Genomic DNA, 18625 nt, shown 5'->3' with positions numbered 1-18625 from the left:
GGTATGTGAGGTCTCCTTACAGATCTAAGGGGAGAGGAAGGGGCTTCCATCAAGCACCATGCTGGGGAAGTGGATAGTGTGCTAGAGGAGAGGGTCTGCGGTTCCCTTAAGGAACTTACTGGAAGGTATGGCATTTAAAAAAGGGAAAACTTGTGCTTTCACGGAAGCCTGATTGGGAGACATGATCTCAACGCCAAAGCTACTGAGCGGGAGGACTCCAAGGGGAGGAATGGGTGCAGGCTTCTTCAGGTGAGCTCGGGAGTCTCTAAGGGACGAGGGTCTCTCTTCAGGGGACTGTAAGGTCTCTACCGGAGCGCAGTCGGAGTGGGGGAGGCCCTCGGGAACACCGCGCCCCCAGCTCCGCGAGGCCGGCGGACAGACGCGCCCTTCCCGCCCCCCACCGCCCTCAGGCGGCCCCGCCCCCCGGCAGCGGACTACACTTCCCGGCAGCCCCCGCGGGTGGCGGCGGCGGCGGCGGCGGCGGCGCGGACAGGAGGAGGCGGCTGTGTGAGAGGCGGAGGGGGCGGTGCGCGCCGGGTACGCGCGCCGGCGACCATGGCGTTCGCCGGGCTGGAGCGAGTACATTAACCCCGGGAGGCGGCGGCGGCGACGAGGGAGCGAGCTGCGAGCGGGCGGGCCCAGCCTGAGGGAAGGGAGGAAGGGGCGGGGAGAGCGCCGGAGGGAGGCCGGTCGGCCGCGGGCGGGCGGGCAGCGCAGCGCCGAGCGGGGCCCGCGGGCCCATGAGGAGGCCCGGGGACCATGGGCTCCAGGATCAAGTGAGTGCGGCCGGGCGGAGCCGGGCCGGGCGCGGGGCGGCGAGGCCGGGCGAGGGCTGCAGGCCGCGGGCGGCGCGGGGGACTTGTTGCTGGGGCCTGAGGGGCGCCCCGCGTGCCGGCGTCACGCGGGGAGGGGGACGGTTGCCATGACGATCCAGGGAGGCGCGAGGGCGGGGTACGCGGGGGGGGTGGTGGTGGTGGTGGAAGGGCTCTGGTGGTCAGGTGTCCCCTGTTCACCTGAGGGCGGGAGCCGCAGAGATTACGAGGTGGCCCCTTTCCTGGGGTAACAGAATCTCTGAAAATGCTCATACAACTGTTGGGGGGGGGGAGGGCGAGAAACCTCCGGAAGCAACTCCCCAAATGGGCGTGTTTGGGGCTCCCCTGAGAGTTGGGCAGGTCTTGAGAGGTCTGCTTAGGGCCTGCGGTTCTCGGAGGGGCCACTCGTGGATTTAAGGTCTGGATGGCCCGAGGGAGGAGGGCCCTTTTCTCTTTCCTCCTTTAAAAGCCCTGTTATCTGTGAAAGTCTCCACAAAGCAAGGGCCAAAGGCTATGAAGATGCCTCTGTGTCGTAATTGAGCACCTGATCCTGATGGTGGTTGGAAAGGCTTTGTAATCCAATCTGGCAAATTCCTCCACTCATTCATTCACCTGGAATCCTCAGTGGGGGATTCGTTTTCCGGGGATGTTGTTGATACATGGAACTTCAGAACCCGTGGAAACATTGTTGCCTTTGCTTCTAGACCTAGAAGTTGACTTTGGAAAGTGCAAACTTTTATGCAGTCCAATTTGGGTGTGTTGCTTTGGGCTCTATCTCCCCTCCCAGCCGGGTCCTTTTTCGGCCTCTCCCTTCCTCAGCTCCAGAGCATGAGATGCCTTATCTCTAATCACTAACAAATGTTCAGTTTTCTCTATGAGTAATAGAATTGTTTGAGGGCACTTAAAGTGGACAGCATAGGCTTTTCCCTAAACGGCTTTCATAGGACACTTGAAACCTGCTTACAAGAAAGTCTGCTGAATGTGTTTATTTCAGCGCTTTGAGAATGTTGCTTGGGAAGTTTGAAAGGGGAAGGAAGGGCCTTGAGGATGAACTCTCCTACTTATTCAAATGCTGCCTCTCAGGTGCAGTCAGTGTCCTTGTAGCGTGACCCTTGCCCATCCTTGTAGTCCCCTGATTGACTCAGGCTTCCCATTCACTAAATGTCTCCTGTGCTGCCGCAGCCCTGAGACATGCGCTAAGTGAAGCTGCGAAAGTTTGCTTATGATAATGAAAACGGAAGAGGTGCGGGAGCCCACTGTTCATTCTTGACTTTGTGGAAAGGAGGGGAGAAAGTTACAAGTGTGCTCCAAACAAGAGCTTAAGGGGTTTGGGAGGTAAAAAGACGTGGTGTGTGAAGCCTCGGGATTAAGGAGGTACTCCAAGTTCAACTCCTGCTTCCAAGTAAGAGTTGTGAACTTGGATTTCGATAGCACTTAGAAACACTTCCCAAAAAGCCACCTTACGGTCGCAGAGTATGCTTGTGAGGATGCTTACCCTTGTTACAGAGACGTTCGGAAACTTGGCCGACCTGAGGCGGTCATTGTCACAACTAGCGTGAAAATCCAACAAGTGGAAGGTCAGATGACGGGGCATCTAGGTCTCTCTCTTGATCTTGAAGGTTGTAGGTTAACGTGCATCTCAGGCGCGTTTTGTGGAACCCATAAGTGTTCTGAGCACTTGGGCAAGGGAACTTACTAAGGTGTGAAATTAGCATAAAGAATAACCTTCTTGGTCTTGAAACTAGACTGCTCTGGGGTAAAAAACTTAGGCTTGGGGAAATATGTTTGCTTTACCTGTGGTGAGACTGGAAGAGGAGCTGTGAAAAGTAGTTGTAACTTACGGTGACTTCTGACTAAGCAGCGTCTGTGTGCAGCTGGGAATGGGGATGGACAGGTGGCTTGGGACCATCTACTTCGATGCTGCCCTAGTCTTTGGAGGAAACAGAGCTTTGGCCACCACTGCCTGTCGCACCCTGACAGGAAAGAACAGACTTCGCTCAAGGTGTTGAGCTGCCTGAGTTGAAATCTAAGTGTACAGGCTCTGTTGTGTAGGGACAGTGGGGGGGGGGGGGGTGCGGATTTGTAGGGGGAGTGTGGAACAGAGAGCACTGTGGGGCCCCTCTGGGCAGGAGAGCATTGTGGCTGCCAGGCTTCCCACTTTTTGCTGCCGTGTGGCCCAGTCAGGCTGACGATGTGGAATCAGATCTGGGTTCAAATTCCAGCTCTTTTGTCTACTGACTGTGAAACTTGGCACAAACTACTTCTTTCACCCTCAGTTTCCCTGACGGTAAAATGGGGGAGACTATAATGCTGCAGAGTCATAATGAACAAATAAATGCAGTGTCCACGTGATTGCTGGGCCCAGATTAAAAATTCAGTAACTGTTAGTTTTCTTTTATACCTTCTCTATCAAACAAACCTAAGAAAACCAGTCTGTTTTATGCCAGGAACGTCAGGGAATGGCATGCTATGAGAAATGGAAGAAAGTTTTGATGATCAAGGAATTAGACTGTTAATGCGAAGAGCAGGACTTAACACTCTCATTATTAAAAAATAAAAGTTGATTAAAAACAATGTGTGTAATTGTGCAGCTGGTGTCTCTTGTATCATCAGTAAAGCAGGTGAGTTGCCAGGCACAGGTGCTGAGATTTAGTGCTTGATCAGACTTTGAGGCTAAGGCTGGTTGAGCACAATCTCTGTGTCAGGCGTGGTGGTATTGCCTTGTGCGAACCATTTTATCAGATCCCACAACTGTCCAATGATGTAGGTACTACTAACCACATTTTTCAAATGAGAGAATGGGAATTTATTGCCTGAGATTAGATGCCATCCCCAGGAAGCCTGCCCTGATGCTGGTTCTGCACCCTGAGTCTCCTCCCCAGCCTAGGCCAGCTGCCCTCCTCTCTGCATCCCCCTCCCCAGCCTAGGCTGGGTGCCCCTCAGCTGTGTGTCCTCTCTTCAGCCTAGGACAGGTGCCCTTTATCTGTGCACCCCTTGCCCCGCCGAGGCCACGTGCCCCTTGTGTTTATCGCCATCACAGCACTAAAGTTAGTTCCTTGACCGTCTTCCACATTAAGCCAGGCATACTTGAGAGCAGGGACTCTCTTTGTCTTTGAGTTCTCTGTGTCAGACCCAGTACCTGCCATATAAGGTTGTTTAGGAAGAATTTGTGGAATGATTTAAGAAGTCTGCTAGGATCTGAGTTAAGATCCTAACTAAGGCTCTGGGTTGAGTACACGTAGAGTTAAAAGAATAGTTTGCTACCTAAACTCTTGAGGACAAGAGTTTTTATGTTTTTAAGTCAAGTTGCCCTGGTCTATGCAGAGAATTACTTATTTTTTTCTGAAGAGTGTTTTTTAGTTCATGTTCACTTAAGGAATATCGTCTGGCTTCAGACCAAACATTTACTTTGACCAGGGAAGGAAAATGTCACCAGTATGCAGGTAGCACCCTGGAAAGCAGACCTTTATCTAGAGGGATGAAAGGAGCAGGGGTAACTGGCAGTCTTCGACAGGTATGTTTAAATCTTATTTAGTGTTCGAGTGATCCCGGTGGACTAGAATGTGGTTAATGTGAAGCAATTTAACTGATAATGCAGACATATAGCAGGAAACTGTGTGGCAGTTTAATATTGCTTGTGGTGACATCTTAGAAATTGTTTCCAGGCACCGAGGGCAGGAAGTGGATTGTAAGTAATCGAAGGAAGTATTCTAAGTGAGTTTGAGGAAACCTGACATTTATGGATGCAGAGAAGAGCATACTCTAAGATTTGAAGGCATAGGGACAGGGCAGAGCAGCTCATTTGGCCTTGTGGTGGTATTTATTTTGCATTAGCCTGTGTACCTGTCTTCTGTCCCTGTCAGACTGTGACCTCTTTGAGGTTGGTGACCCAGAAGCGTATCCGTTTATTCATTCACTCACTGTGGAACTAAGTGTGAAGCACATATTGAACATTCACCCACAAAATGTTGGTGATTATTATGTTAGTATTGTCGTAATTAGTAGTACTATATCATGTGCCTGGTAGTGGGCTGAGTGCCCGGGACACAAAAATAAAGGTTTTTCTTAAAAAAAAAAAAATAAACTAAATAAAAAATAAAGGTTTTCCTTCACGTTAAGGTTTTCCAAAATAGTAGTGAGACAGAAATGCAAAATAAAACAAACTCCCTCTGGGGCCCCGCCCCACCAAAAAACCCGAGTATGATACAGTACGAGCAGTGCTATGGTAGAGATGCAGCTTGTGCTGAGTAGGTGAAGGGATGGAGAGGCTGTCTGCCAAGGTGGCTTCATAGAGCTTTTTAGCTGAGACAGGAGAGGTGATAAGGGTGTGAAAAGGGCAAGTGGTGGCAGTAGTCCCCACCGAGGGAGCAGTATGTGTGAAGATGTGGCATACTAAGAAAATAAAAACGTTAATTACCATTTTTAGGCACATGCCAGGAATTGTGTTAGACACTGAGAATTACGGTGCTGAATAATGCATATTCATTCCTACTCTCATGGAGCTTATAGTCTGGTGGACCCAACAGATGAAAAATCACAGATCAATTCCCATAAAGCTATGTGGATGTGCTAGAAAGGAAACAAGATGCTGAGTGACCATGCAGGGTGGCTGTCCTGTTTTAAAGCAGTGAGGGAGGGTTTACTGTAGAGCTGACATTTGAGCTGAGACTTCAAGGATGAGAAATCATTAGTCCTGTAAAGAGACTGGGCAAGACTTTCCATTCCGGACAGAGTTGAGCATATACAAAGGCCTCGAGGCAAGACAATCCTAGACCCGTTTCAGGATCTGCTAGAAGTCCACAGGTTTGGGTAGTGACTGATGGGACAGAGCCTTGTTGTAAGGTCTGAGATCAAGACTGGGGCCTGAGTAGGGCCTTGTAGGCCATGGCAGTCAGAAAACAACTTGAGATGTAATTCACACAACTATAACATTTGTTGTTTTTTTTTTTTAACGTATAATTAAATGATTTTTAGCTTGCTCACAAAAGTGTGGTCAATAACTACTATCCAACTTAACATTTTCATCCACCCCAGAAGGAAACCTCATGCCCATTAGCATTTGTTTCTCATTCCCCCCAAACCCTCTCAGCCCTGAGCAATCACTAATCTACTTATAGTTGCTGTAGATTTATACTGGGCATTTCGTATAAGTGGAATCATACAATAATTGCTGAATAATATTTCATTGTATTGAGAAACCACATTTTCATCCTCTCATCAGTTGTTAGGTATTTGGGTTGTTTCCACTTTTCCACTGTTATGAATAATGTTGCTGTGAACATTTTGTGTGGGCATATGTTTTCCTTTCTCTTGGGTATATACCTAGGAGTGGAATTGCTGGATCATATGGTAACTCTGTTTAAGAAACCGTTAAACTGTTTTCCGAAGCAATTGTACCACTTTGTGTAAAGTGGTTATCTCCTTGTGGTTTTGATTTGGCCCAGATGAGTTGCGTGGAAAACAAAAGATCAGCGTAGAAAGAGATAGGTTTCTCAGCAGAGGTTGGAACTTGAACTGAAAGAAAGGTGATGTTTGTCTCTTTTCCTCCCAGACTCTTGGGGTTCAAAGTCCTTTGGCTTCAGCCCTTGTTTGTTTGGGAGACGCGGGAAGTACGAATCCCCCTACTTCTCCGCCATGTTGGCCTTCTCGTAGAAAGGTGATATTTGGAGAAGGGAGGAGGCATTCTTAGAGGAAGAACAGCGGAAGTTTTATGACTTGGGAGTGGGCGAACCCCTTCTTATTGTTTTCTGGTACAGAGAAGCAGCTTTGGTTTCTTAGGATAGCTCGGCTCCAGTCTTGTTTTCAGACTGCTCCTCAAAGGATCCCATTACCAAAATACACTACAGACTTCCTTCTTTGTGAGGCCTGTGTGTAGCATGGCTGACATGTCTCCCTAGTGTGGGATGAGAGCAGAAGTTGATATGTGCCTTCCTCCAGGGCTTCTCCCACTATTGTCTCTTCTATTTCCTCTCGCCACCACAGTGCTCCCCTGCCAGCCCCCGTGGAAGATGGTACGAAGGGTGGCGGAATGAGAGTCTTGTTGCAGACCGTGCTCCCCATTGTCAGTGCCCAGAATCAGTCACTTGAATTGTCATGACTTTTCTGAACAGTGTATTGGGTGCCACTCTGTCATTCTCGTCTTAGCCCATTGCAGTCAACTTCAAGGGTTTTGCACAGCAGCTAGGAAGGTTGAAACAGGGAATGTAAAACCTGGAATGTTGCTTTAGGAAAATATGTTTCAGACTGTTACATCTGCGTGTAAGCTCCTAGCTGGAATTCTAGTTGTGGGTTGCAAAGATTCAGCCTTTTTCCTGGCCCTAGAGGGAACTAATCTCTGGATTTACAACATCCTTTTGCTTAAAAGGATTTTGTTGGGAAATGGAAAGATAAACAAGGAAGAAAAATAAACCAAAGAAAACAAAAACAAAGTTGGTCTCCTTGACTTTTATTGGAATCCATACCCATTCTTTCCAAGTATTTAGGACTTGAAAAGGAGCCAAATAAAGGAAGTAACAAAAGGTATGTTCAAAACATTTGACTTCCTATAGAAAAGATAGGTTACCTTCCCAAAATTCATTTGTAAATTGGTTACAGTATTTAGAATGTATTTTTTTTTCTTAGAGACCTGTTACTATATATGAATCAGTGGTTGTCAAAGATAAAGACTTTGTAGGCAGAAGGAACTGTGTAAAAGACAGGTATAGCTGAAATATAGGATATGTGAATAAAGGTTAGGGGTGAAATTGAAAAAGTAAGCTTATGCCACCGGGACATGATGCCATTGAAAGATTGAGTTGGGAATGTGATACGATCAGATTTGGGTTTTTAGGAAGATTACTGTGGCAGCAGTAGTTTAGAACAGTGATATCTCAGGCTTGTACAAGATGATGCACTGGGGTGTGAAAAGAATATGTTAGAACTTATCTTTGTTTTTATTCTTATTTTTCTTAAAGTAGGCTTCACACCCAGTGTGGAGCCCAACGTGGGGCTTAAACTCATGACTCTGAGATCAGGACCTGAGTTGAGATCAAGAGTTGGGGGCTTAACTAACTGAGCCACCCAGGTACCCCTTCTATATGTATGTTTTTTATCAACCTTCAAAATTTTCTTTTGTGTTTTCAAGTGTATATATTAGTATAGTAAGACATTCTTATAATTTATAAATCGTTGTATCAAATGTATGCTTAAATTTTTTGATAGGGAAGGAGTACGTGGAAAAAAAAATTGGAGACCACTGGTTCATGGAACTGCATTACAGATGCTGTAGAAGATCAAGGCCTGATGTGAGGTTTTAGTTGTCAAAAGAAAAAGGACAGATTTGAGAGAGATTTTGGGTAGAATTGACAGGACTTGGTGACAAATTACATGTAAGGGGTGAGAGAAGAATCAAAGATGATTTGCCGAGGTTAGCAAAGTTACATTAGAAATGAGTGTTTGGAAGGTGAGGGCCAGTTATGTAACGTGTTTGCTTTTCTGAGGAAAAGTGGAAAGTTATAATTGGGAGAAGGCGTTTTAGTCTGCAGCGAGAAGGGAAGAAATCTTTTAAGGGCCTCGTAGTGAATGTGCTTCATTTGATGAGTAAGACTTTAAGTGGCCTGAGCCAAGTTGCTGAAGGGAAATCTGTCCATGTTAGATGTTAGAGAAGAAATAAACTTTTGAACTCACTTGAGCCACAGGAAAGGTTTCAGGGATGTTTCATTGATCTCGCTTAGGCTGTATGAATAAATAGGAGGAAGGAAACTAATGTAGAGAAAGATGCTGTTTGACTCCGAGCAAACAGTTCTTGTACTCCAGGGTGTGAGAGGAGCTGGGGAATGTGGGCCTTGGAGACCCGTGCAGTCCCCATCTGAGTCCTGAAGCTAACAGATTCACCTGTAAGGTGGTTGTGAGGGCTAGAAGTGACCTTGCATCTCGCCTTCAGTGGAGAAAGGATTGTTGAGTAAATGGCAGCTGTCACTACTACTGCTTGGAGAGGTCGAGCACGCCTGTCTGAACCACCTGGAGTCAAAGCAAGTGTTCTTTTTTATAGGCTTTTTTTTTTTTTTTTAAAGCCAGAGAGAAAGTATTTGCTTGCTCTCCGTGAGTATGCTAGGATGGTGTGTTTTACATTTTACTGAATTTATTTGAAGGTTTGTGATCCTATGCAAGGCACTGTTCCTCTTGCTGGTTGGGAGAAAAGAAGCTCAAAGTCCACTGAGAGAGATAAGAGAAGCATGCAAATAATTAGAACAATAGTGATTAACATCATGTCTCTTCTCTCACAAACTATTTGAAGATTTTATTCACCTTTACATAAGATTTATACCTTCTTATATTTATCTTTGTGTAGCTGGTGCTGTTGTTCACGTCTAGCCTTTTTTTTTAATTAAAAAAAATTTTTTTTTTAATTTACATCCGAGTTAGCATATAGTGCAATAATGATTTCAGGAGTAGAATCCAGTAACTTATCCCCTACATGTGACACCCAGTGCTTATCCCAACAAGTGTCCTTAATGCCTCTTACCTATTTAGCCCATCCCCCCAACCACAACCCCTCCAGCAACCCTGTTTGTTCTCTATATTTGGGTCTCTTATGTTTTGTCCCCCACCCTGTTTTTCTATTTTTTTTGCTTCCCTTAGCTTCATCTGTTTTGTATCTTAAATTCCACATATGAGTGAAATCATATTTGTTTTTTTTCTAATTTCAATTAAATAATACACTAGTTCCATCCAGATTGTTGCAAATGGCAAGATTTCATTCTTTTTGATTGCCAAGTAATACCCCACTGTGTGTATATACCACATCTTTTTTTTTTTTTTTTTTTTAATATGATGTATTGTCAAATTGTCTATCATAACAGTGTGTAAAGTGTGCTTTTGGTTTTTGGGGTAGATTCCCATGGTTCATCGTTTACATACAACACCCAGTGCTCATCCCAAAGTGCCCTCTTCAATGCCCATCACTCATTTTCCCCTCTCCCCCACTCCCCCATTCACCCTCAGTTTGTTCTCTGTATGAGTCTCTTATGGTTTGCCTCCCTCCGTCTCTGTTTGTAACTTTTTTCCCCCTTCTCTTCCCCCGTGGTCTTTTGTTAAGTTTCTCAAGATACACATACGAGTGAAAACATATCTGTCCTCTGACTTATTTCACTCAGCATAATACCTTCCACTTCCATTCACATTGCTGCAAATGGCATGATTTCATCCTTTCTTATTGCCAAGTAGTATTCCATTGTATATATAAACCACATCTTTATCCATTCATCAGTTGGTGGGCATTTAGGGTCTTTCTGTAATTTGGCTATTGTTGACAGTGCTGCTATAAACATTGGGGTACATGTGCCCCTATGTATCAGCACTCCTGGATCCCTTGGATAAATTCCTAGTAGTGCTATTGCTGGGTCGTAGGTACCATATATCCTTTATCCATTCATCTATCGATGGACATTTGGGCTCTTTCCATACTTTGGCTATTGTTGATAGCACTGCTATAAACATTGGGGTGCATGTGCCCTTTTGAAACAACACAGCTGTATCCTTTGGACAAATACCTTGTAGTGCAATTGCTGGGTTGTAGGGTAGTTCTATTTTTAGTTTTTTGAGGAACCTTCATACTGTTTTCCAGAGTGGCTGCACCAGGTTGCCTTCCCACCAGCAGTGCAAAAGAGATCCTCTTTCTCCACATCGCCCACATCTGTTGTTGCCTGAGTTGTTAATGTTTGCCATTTTGACAGGTGTGAGGTGGTATCTCATGGTTTTGATTTGTATTTCCTGGGTGATGAGTGATGTTGAGCATTTTTTCATGTGTCAATTGGCCATCTGGATGTCTTCCTTGGAGAAGTGTCTATTCATGTCTTTCGCCCATTTCTTCACTGGGTTATTTGTTTTTTGGGTGTTGAGTTTGGTAAGTTCTTTATAGATTGACTACTAACGCTTTATCCAATATGTTATTTGCAAATATCTTCTCCCATTCCATAGGTTGCCTTTTAGTTTTGCTGATTGTTTTCTTCACCGTGCGGAAGCTTTTTATCTTGATGAGATCCCAGTAGTTATTTTTGCTTTTGTTTCCCTTGCCTTCAGAGACCTGTTAAGAAGTTGCTGCAGCCAGGGTCAAAGAGGTTGTTGCCTGCATTCTCCTCTAGGATTTTGAAGCTTCCTGTCTTACGTTTAGGTCTTTCATCCATTTTGAGTTTATTTTTTGTGTATGGTGTAAGAAAGTGGTCCAGGTTCATTCTCCTGCATGTCGCTGTTCAGTTGTCCCAACACCATTTGCTGAAGAGACCGTATTTGCTCCATCGGATATTTTTTCCTGCTTTGTCAAAGATTAGTTGGCTATACATTTGTGTCCATTTCTGGGTTCTCTATTCTGTTGATCTGAGTGTTTTTGTGCGAGTACCATACTGTCTTGATGATTACAGCTTTGTAATACATCTTGAAGTCTGGAATTGTGATGCCTCCAGCTTTGATTTTCTTTTTAAGGATTGCTTTGGCTATTTGGGGTCTTTTCTGGCTCCATATAAATTTTAGGATTGTTCTAGCTTTGTGAAGAATGCTGATGTTATTTTGATAGGGATTGCATTGAATATATAGATTGCTTTGGGTAGTATCAATATTTTAATATTCTTCCAATCCAAGAGCTTGGAATATTTTTCCATGTGTATGTGTGTGTGGTCTTCAATTTCTTTCATAAGCTTTGTATAGTTTTCATTGTATAGATTTTTCACCTCTTTGGTTAGGTTTATTCCTAGGTATTTTATGGTTGTTCACTTCTACTCTTTAACTGCTGATTTCTTTTTCCTGGGTGCTTAAAATGATTGTTTGTAAAACTTTTTTTAGGGAAATTTTAAACATCTACAAAAGTAGAGAGAATAGTATAATGAGCCCTCAAATGACCATCACTGTTTCAACACTTACTAATTTATGGCGTATCTAGTTCCATTTATAGGTAACTACCCATAACTCCTTCTGCCCTCCAGTTCTGAATTATTTTGAAGCGAATCCCAACTGTCATATCTCATTCTTAAATATTTCCATATGTGTCTCTAAAAGAGAGACATTATTTTTAAAAAGGTGACATCACACCTAAAAAAAATTCCTTTGTGTCATCAAATATCTATAGTCACTAAAAAGTTTTCTAGTTACATCTCTTTTTAAGGGTTGATTTATTTAAATCAAGTAAGATCATACTTTTCAATTGGTTGATGTGTATCTTTTTTTTGCAATTTATTTATTGAAGTGTGTTATTTATGCTATGTAGTTTACACTGCATCCTGTTTAATATGTTCTGTCCCCTTTATTTCCTACAAATTGGTAGTTAGATTTAGTTACTTGATCAGATTCAAGTTCATTTTCTTGGCAAGCATACTTAAAATGTGATAGGTACTTCCATCAGGAGGCACATGATGTCTGATTATCTCTCTTTTTGGTCCATTAATTTATTAGGAGCTATTAAATGGTGATATTTTGCTTCTATCATTGCTTCATATTAGCTAGAATACTTCTATATAGAAAAAGTTTACCATATCCACTATTTGGTTACCCTGAGGTATAGTTTATCTAGGAAAAGCAGGATAAATATTTGTTTCTTTTAATGATTTTTCAAACTGAGTTAATTGGCTAGTGTTTTCCAGAGGGGACTGTTTTTTGTTTTTGTTTTTTTCCCAAGGGTCACTTTAAACACATGAATTTAAACCTATTTATTATATTTGAGTCTACTGTAGTTCTCAATGATGTTTAATTTGTCCTTTGTCTAGTGACTGCTTCAAGTTAACTTCCAGAATCCTTTTGACAGGATCCAAGTAGTTTTTTTTTTTTTTTTTTTAATGTTTATTTTTGAGAGAGGCAGTGTGAGCAGGGGAGGAGCAGAAAGAGAGGGAGACACAGAATCTGAAGCAGGCTCCAGGCTTGGCACCATTAGCACAGAGCCCGACTCAGGGCTTGAACCCATGAACCGTGAGATCATGACCTGAGCTAAAGTCAGAAGTTCAACCGATGAGCTACCCAGGCAACCCTCCCAGTAGTTTTTAATATCTCCCTTGCTTTTTGGTATGACAAGATGTTCTAGGCTTATCTTGTATTTTTCCTGCTCCAGACCTGTATTCCTGTTTCTTTAAGGAGTCTTGTTTCCTTTTAGTGGGAAATGGTATTAGAGATTTCACTTTGGGTTTTAGGACTCTTGTTTTTGTTTTTGTTTTTGTTTTGAATGACTACTGTTGTCAGTCATTATTCTAGACTTTTCCAGGGATCAGCACTAGGAAGTTGTGTGTGTGTGTGTGTGTGTGTGTGTGTGTGTGTGTGTGTGTTAAAGGTAAACTTCATATTGATATTTCCAGTTCAAGTCTATAGCATTGTTATTTAACTTTATCACTCTTGTATCTGAATCTCCTGTCATTCGTACCAAAAAGTGCTGATTTCCAGTGACACCAACATAAGTATCTTTGCTTTATCACACAAGACCCACATAACTCCAACATTACTATAAACAACACCAACATTATAAAGCAACACCAACATTACTATAAACAATATGATTACTGAAAACTGGTTGGTTTTGTTTTTAATTTGGCAATTCTTTCAAGCCTTGCGTTGGGTTCTGTGCTGACAGCTCAGAGCCTGGAGCCTGTGGATTCCAGGTCTCCCTTTCTCTCTGCCCCTCCCCCTACATGCTATCTGTCTCTGTCTCTGTCTCTGTCTCTCTCTCTCAAAAATAAACATAGTATAAACAAGGTTTTAATGTAGCGTTTAAAACAAAAAACAAAAAAAAATGTTTAACTTCTATACCTCCCTCATCACTCTGTTCCTTCCCTCCTTCGTAGGTAGTTTTTAAAAAAATGTTAATTTGTCATTAAGAAAAAAAAGGTAAATACATATGTGTATTCACACCTTCTCCCACCAGTCCTTCAGGTAATGATAGCATTCTGAATGTGCTTTTCTCTCTTTTTCTCATTTTATACCTTGTAAAGAAGTCCCTTCTAGCAGTGTCTAGGGGTCATCCTCATTTCCTTTTTTTTTTTTTTTTCCTTTTTATTTTAGAGAGGGAGTGTGAATGGGAGAGAGGGGCAGAAGGACAGAGGGACAGAGAGTGAGAATCTTAAGCGGGCAATATTTGTTAACTCCCTGAAGTGAAAGACGATGAGCACCTTTATAGTAATTATCTTTTCCTCTTCTAGTGTTTTAGATACTTCTATTATTTCGAATTCTTAGAATGGTTTTATTTTGACATAATTACTTAATCCTTTTTATTCCATTAACTTTCAATAATGTCTCTTAATTCCTTACTCTCTAAGGGAAGGATACCTTTTTTCTAGTTTCTTCTAAGCTATACTTTTATGTGGTTATTTTAGTTCTGATCCATGGCCAGAACCAAGTCTTTTATTTTTTTTCTTTATTTTTTTAAATCTTTATTTATTTTTGAGAGAGAGAAACAGAGCATGAGTGGGGGAGGAGCAGAGAGAAAGGGAGACACAGAATCTGAAGCAGGCTTCAGGCTCTGAGCCACCAGCACAGAGCCTGACATGGGGCTCGAACCCACGAACTGTGAGATCATGACCTGAGCCGAAGTCAAGAGCTTAACCAACTGAGCTACCCAGGTACCCCTCCAAGTTCTTTTATTATATATCCTTAGGTTAAGCTTAAAAATTAAATGTTATTGGGGTACCAGGATGGCCCAATCAGTTAAGTGCCAAAGTCTTGATTTTGGCTCAGGTCACGATCTCACGGTTCATAGGTTCGATCCTTGCACTGGGCTCCGTGCTGATGGTGTGGAGCCTGCTTGGGATTCTGTTTCCCTTTCTCTCTGCTCCTCTCCTGCTTGCTCTCCGTCTCTCTCTCTCTCTCTCTCTCTCTCTCTCTCTCTCTCTCAAAATAAACATTATTTTAAAGCATTAAAAAAAATTAAATGTTATTATGAGTATTTAAATACTATTCAACATAGGCCAGGTAGGGTGCTGGAATAACCTTTTCTTTCTTCTTGGTGCATTACCGTCCCGTTTGAGGCAGAATGTGCTTAACATCAGGGTCACAGAAACTTTTTTCCATATAATCCATCTAGAATAAAAAAATTATGCTCTATATGCTAATACATACATTAGTGTTGCATTTATTTGCACAAAAAACACAGGGGGACACCTCCCCTGTATAGAGAGCAGCACAAGGTGTCATGTGAGTACTGCCATCCTCATGTTGGCAGACAGAAGCCTCTACTTTGCAGTCCTTGTGGGGGCTGGGGCACTTTTGGGAGCATGAGCCTTGGCTTTGATTTTGACCTTGTTGGTAGTCTCAGTCCAGCAGAGAGAGGCTGGCACCCTGGCAGTGTTGTAATAAGCTTGTTTCTTAAGCTTGGGGCGCATGCCTTTCAGAACATTGAACTTGACAAAGGCCTTGATGGTCTTAGTGTTTTTTTTTTTTTTTTAATTTTGTTTTAATGTTTGTTTATTTTTGAGAGAGAGAGTCTCTCTCTGCGGGGGAGGGGCAGAGAGAGGGAGACAGAATCCACAGCAGGCTCCAGGCTCTGAGCTGTTAGCACAGAGCCCGAAGTAGGGCTTGAACCCATGAGCAGTGAGATCATGACCTGAGCTGAAGTCGGAGGCTCAACTGACTGAGCCACTCAGGTGCCCTGATGGTCTTAGTTTTATTTTATTGTTCTGCATCTTCATTAGATCCTTCGTGTGTTTTCTTGACAAAGTTTGAGGTTCTCAGGAACTTGACAAAGTGTATCTTTATGATTAGGGCTTCCTGTTTCTGACCCATTTTGCAACTGATTATGTGTGGTGTGGTTCTTGGACTTGGCTGTGTCTGCATTGCTGCCCGCAGTCCAGAAAGTGCTTGAGACTGGAAAAGAACGAGCTATATCTGGATTTTGATTTTTTAAAATCGTAAGTCTCTTCCTCCCCTTCTCCCTGAGTTTCTAGTCTTTTTTCTCTTCTTGCATTATTTGCTTTATCACGTCGTTAATTTTTTCAAACTTGAGATCATACTTGCAGTTTTATTAAGGCTCTTTTTTTTTTTTCCTTCTTGGTTTCTTCCCATCTTCCTGTTGTGATCTGTGCAAAGCTAGCTATTTTGTTGTAATCCTGGAATGTCCCTATTTCATTATTTCCTGGCCCCTGTGTTCTTTTAATTTATTTGCTGGGGTACATATTCAAGTTTTTTGTTTTGTTTTTTTAAATTTTGGAGAGAGCAGGGGACGGGTAGAGGGAAAGAATCTTTTTTAATGTTTATTTAAAAAATTTTTTTTATGTTTATTTCTGAGAGAGAGAGAGAGAGGGCATGAGTGGGGGAGGGTTAGAGAGAGGGAGACACAGAATCTGAAACAGGCTTCAGTCTCTGAGCTATCAGCACAGAACCTGACATGGAGCTCAAACTTGTGAACTGTGAGATCATGACCTGAGCTGAAGTCAAACACTTAACTGACTGAGCCACCCAGGCACCCCTTAAATGTTTATTTTTGAGAGAGAAAGAGACAGCATGAGTGGGGATGGGGCAGAGAGAGAAGACACAGAATGTGAAGCAGGCTCCAGGCTCTGAGCTGTCAGCACAGAGCCTGACATGGGGCTCAAACTTGTGAACTGTGAGATCATGACCTGAGCCGAAGTGGGCTGCTTAACCGACTGAGCCACCCAGGCACCCCTTAAATGTTTATTTTTGAGAGAAATAGAGATGGAGACAGAGACAAACAGCATGAGTGGGGAAGGGGCAGAGAGAGAGGGAGACACAGAATCCAAAGCAGGCTCCAGACTCTGAGCTGTCAGCACAGAGCTCGATGTGGGGTTTGAACTTGCGAACTGCGAGATCATGACCTGAGCCGAAGCTGGACACTTAACCAACTGAGCCACCCAGGCACTCCAAAAGAGAGAATCTTAAGCAGATTCCACGCTCCGCTTGGAGCCTGATGCGAGGCTAGATTCCACAACCTAGGATCATGACCTGAGCTGAAATCAAGAGTCTGATGCTCAACCAACTGAGCCACCCAGGAGCCCCTCAAGTTCTTGTAAGAGACAGCCACACCAGTGGACTTGCAGGAAGGATGCATTTGAGTTTTTGCATGTCTGAAAAATGTCTACTCCCTTACACCTGATCAGTAGTTTGTATGGTTGCTAGAGTTCTGGGCTGAAAAAATTGCCCACAGAACTTGAAGAAAGTTTCCCGCTTTCACCTGACTTCCTTTGACACTGCTTCGGAAGGGGAAGGGAGTACTTGCCCTCCTGTTGACTGTTAGGGTATATGTGTAGGTTCCCTGTTGAGGCTTTGTTAACACTCGGGGTAGGGAATTCCCTTTACCTAGGGAGTAGGTGGGAGTTCTGATTCCCCAAGAGGCTTCTGCTGACACCTCTCTGGCTGGGTAGAGTGGTGCCTTTTTGCTGCTCTCCCCATGGCCTCAGTGACTGCCACGGGTGAGCGGATGTCCAGGTTTTCCAGTTTCCACCGAAGCCACATCGAGGGGCTCCTCATTACTGCTGGGGATGATGAAAGTCCCAACCCCCTACTTGACTTTCTTGGCAGTGGTGGGTGGATGGGATTCTTGATGACAGCCCCGCCAAGGTAGAAATTTGGTTTCTTCCCTGTTTGTCCTTCGCTGACCTGAGCGAAGGTGAGGCTGAACAAGTTTTTCTGGGGTGCTTGGCTGGTGTTTGGTGGTGGGTTTTTGTCTTTGTTTTTCTTTTCCTAAAAGGTTTCTGACTTGTTAGGCTGGCCCTTTGGCAGACTTTTGTTGGAGTTTTTTTGTTCTGCGTCAATGGGGATTTATGGGTTGCCAGCTTTAGTCATGAATGGAGGTTGAATTTTATCAAATGCTTTTTCTACATCTATTGAGATGATCATAGGATTTCTTTCCCATGTGTTAATGTAAGTGATGTTTATTTTCAAATGTTAAACTAACTCTGCATCCCTGGGACAAACCCATTTGGTCGTGATGTATTATTCTTTTTATATATACTGCTGGATTCAATTTACTGATATTTATTTTATGGTCACATCTATATTCATAAGAGATTTTGGCTGTAATTTTCCTTTATTGTAATGGTCTTGTTAGTTTTTGGTATCAAGGTCATTCTGGCATCACAAAAAGGATAGGAAATATTTTAAAAAACTGTTACAGAAGTGGTGTGGTTTTAGTATAATAAATTATTGGTGATTGTAGATTTTTGGATGAGCATTGAATTTAGGAAAATTAAACATTACTCATAAGCATTTCCTTAACCCCAGTGGTTATTTGTGTTTCCCTATAATATGAGGGGATAAGTAATCCCTTCTCCCACCCTCCTTATATACACATATTTATTTTACTTTTTTTGGCTGGATAATTCCATGTCAGGTGAAGGCCATCATTATGTTTCATCTGTTCGTATTTTGGTGCATGTCTCTTAAGAACACCTGTATTTTTCTATATAATGAGTGTACTTTTGTCACCATCAAGAAATTTCATACACCACATTATCCAATAAACAATCCAAGGTTACATCTTCCCATTTGTGCCAGTGATGTCTTTTGCAGCTGTTTATTTTTGAACCTGGGTCCAGTTAGGGATCATATGTTGCATTTAGTTGTCATGTCTCTTATTCCCTTTTACTTAGAAAGTTCTGGGGTGCCTGGGTGGCTCAGTCGGTTGAGCGTCCGACTTTGGCTCAGGTCATGATCTCACCGTCCGTGAGTTCGAGCCCTGCGTCGGGCTCTGTGCTGACAGCTCAGAGCCTGGAGCCTGTTTCAGATTCTGTGTCTCCCTCTCTCTCTGACCCTCCCCTGTTCATGCTCTGTCTCAAAAATGAATAAAATGTTAAAAAAAATTAAAAAAAGAACAGTTCTTCTGCCCTCCACCTTTTGCCTCTAAAACAGACTTA

The 18625-nt window shown here is 43.2% G+C and overlaps 1 protein-coding gene across 6 annotated transcripts in view; it reads left to right on the top strand.

The window, feature by feature from the left end:
* The first annotated feature begins 487 nt into the window (after positions 1–487).
* The window catches only part of DENND1A (DENN domain containing 1A), a 512100-nt gene continuing 493962 nt past the window's right edge, over positions 488–18625 (top strand). For 4 of the 6 annotated variants that reach the window (XM_032595666.2, XM_032595664.2, XM_032595665.2 and 1 more), the window contains exon 1: positions 545–776. The gene's annotated coding sequence lies outside the window, so the exon portion shown is untranslated. The other 2 variants (XM_030294533.1, XM_030294532.2) reach the window with 2 other exon arrangements.

The sequence above is a fragment of the Lynx canadensis genome, chromosome D4, assembly GCF_007474595.2.
Source record: "Lynx canadensis isolate LIC74 chromosome D4, mLynCan4.pri.v2, whole genome shotgun sequence".
NCBI classification, from domain to species: domain Eukaryota; kingdom Metazoa; phylum Chordata; class Mammalia; order Carnivora; family Felidae; genus Lynx; species Lynx canadensis.
Note: the sequence above shows the minus strand (reverse complement) of the source record. Positions and strands in the feature narration are given on the sequence as shown.